The 2,500-nt window shown below is 40.8% G+C and overlaps 1 protein-coding gene across 1 annotated transcript in view; it reads left to right on the top strand.

The window, feature by feature from the left end:
- Window positions 1-2,500, top strand: part of LOC133123897 (teneurin-2-like) — a 171,703-nt gene that overhangs the window by 83,408 nt on the left and 85,795 nt on the right. The gene's annotated exons all lie outside the window — the stretch shown is intronic.

Genomic DNA, 2,500 nt, shown 5'->3' with positions numbered 1-2,500 from the left:
CTTTGAAGCTAAACAGCTGATGGATTAGATGAGTCATGAAGAAAAATGGCTGCTTTTATCATCTCTGACGTTTTGTAATGGTCGGCTAAAAGGGTGCTTAGCTTTCGCCGTAACTGGATTATAGCCCACTCTGGGTGGGAGGCCAGACTGATCCTGTTTTCTCTGGTGTGCGTCTGCCGAGACCTCCGATCATTTCCCAGATCCCACCGCTAACAGCTGTGCTGGAGCCCAGACAGAGTGGAGATAATTATGCAATGGGTTAGGTTTAGGGTTATGGTTATGGTTAGGGTTAGGGTTAGGATTGTGGTTAGGGTTAGGTAAGTAAGAAATCTTTATTTCCCAAGTTGTCCCATATTAGGGCCTCTTGGGAAATAAAAGTTTGCACTGGCCATTCAGGGTACTGAAGCCTGTAAGTAGGAAGAATTTGGTCCCTCTTGTGTCGGTGCTCTATGTGCGTTGGTTCAGTCCTCTTGGAAATAGAGTGCTAAGTTTGAGAATCCAGTGTTTCTCAAACCTGCGTCTCTCCTCCGGTGTCCAATTGTTGTTTGTTTGAAGGCCCGATATTTCTAGTGCCTCAAGTCCATGGTGAAGGAAATGAGCCACCAGGTGTGTGTTTGTCTCTCTGTGATTTCTAATGTTGTATATATGTTGTGCTAGTCTACATTTAATTGTGTTCCCTGTCTCTCCTACGTATATTATACCACATTGTTTGCACTTAGTGGCATATATGCAGTTTTTAGTGTTTTTAGTTATTATGTAGGTTGTGTTGGTAGTGGTGTTCCTGACTGTAGTGGCTTGTTTGTAAAATATTGGGCCCTGTGTAGGTAAAGTATTAATTTCTGGTAGTTTGCTGCTTACAAGATGATCTTTAAGATTTTTATTTATTTTATATGCTGAGATAATTTTATAATGTTGGTGTATGGATATGGATAATGTTTGTGTTCTGTAGAGTGCGGGTTAGATTTAATTTAATTTTACTGTTTGCAGCTAGGCTAAATGCTGAGTAGGTGGTGATTAGCGGGATTTAAGAAAGTTTTCCGGACCTGTCTAAGGAAAGATCTGGAATACCCCCTTGGTTTTAATGCATTGAAGAGGGTCTGGGTAGCCTCTTCAAAATCTATTACCTGTGTGCAAATCCTGTTGAACCTGAGCAATTGTGATTTGATCAGGCCCTTGAAAGTGTGTTTAGGGTGGAGACTGTTTTTATGTAAAAGTGTGTGTGTGTGTAAGTATCTTTAAAGAAAACTTTAGTGTCTAAAGTGTGTGTTTGGGAAAAAGAGGGTCCCTTGTATGTGGTAGTGTCCAAGAAATCTATTTGTTGGTTATGCGTGATGTATTTAACTGTTATCATTCTATGGTGTGTGTTGAGGATTTGTATAAAGTGTTTGAAGTCCTCTAAACTGTGTGTCCATGTTCCCCATATGTCATCTAAGTATCTAAAATAATTGGTGTGTAATTTGGGGCATTTTTGAAAAACAGTCTCCTCCCAGTGTGCCATGTAAATGTTAGCGTAGGCCGGTGCAAATGTTTTACCCATCGCTGTGCCACTGATTTGTAATAAGAATTCTTTATTGAATTCAAAATCATTTTTTGTCAGGCTGATTTCTAACAGTTGTAGGAGAGATGTATCCGGGCGGCTGTCGTCCGGGTATTTCTCCATCCAGAGTTTTACAGCTGTTAGCCCTGCTGCAGTGTTTATGTTTGTGTAGAGACTATCTATGTCAATTGTGAATAAAATGGTGTCCTGTGTTATTTTAGTGTTTTTAACTATGCGTATGAAGTCGTATGTGTCTTTTATGTAACTGTTGTGTTTAGTTGACAGTGGAGTGAGGAAATAGTCTATGTATTCTGCGATCTGTAGGATAGGACTATGGTTAAGGTTAGGGTTAGGGTTAGGTTTAGGGTTGGGGGGGGTTAGGGTTAGGATTAGGTTTAGGTTTAGGGTTAGGGTTAGGTAGGGATATGGTTAGGATTAGAGTTATGATTAGGTTAGTAAAAAATCTTTCTTTCCCAAGTTGTCCATTACATGACTTTATATTACAGGCATTTAGCAGACGCTCTAATCCAAAGTGGCGATCGAACACTGGGACGATGGGGACATAGAGGACAGTGCTGTTTGAGTCCTGACCCTGACCCTAATCTGAGGTACAATTTAGTCCCTTTTCAGGACTCTTTGGGAAAGGCCAGTTTGCACTGGCCAGTTAGAGTACTGAAGCCTTTAAGTAGAAAGAATTTGGTCCATTACATTACATTAATGGCATTTGGCAGACGCTCTTATCCAGAACGATTTACAGTTGATTAGACTAAGCAGGAGACAATGCAGGGTGAAGGGCCTTGCTCAAGGGCCCAACAGCTGTGCAGATCTTATTATGGCTACTTCGGGGATTGAACCACTGACCTTGCGTGTCCCAGTCATGTTTAGTCATGGTTTTTTTATTATTATTATTATTTTTTTTTTGGCTTAGACAAGGAGGATAGGGATATCAGAAAGGGGGGGTGG

This window comes from Conger conger, chromosome 3 (genome assembly GCF_963514075.1).
Source record: "Conger conger chromosome 3, fConCon1.1, whole genome shotgun sequence".
In the NCBI taxonomy this organism is placed as follows: domain Eukaryota; kingdom Metazoa; phylum Chordata; class Actinopteri; order Anguilliformes; family Congridae; genus Conger; species Conger conger.
This window is presented reverse-complemented; position numbering and strand designations above follow the sequence as displayed.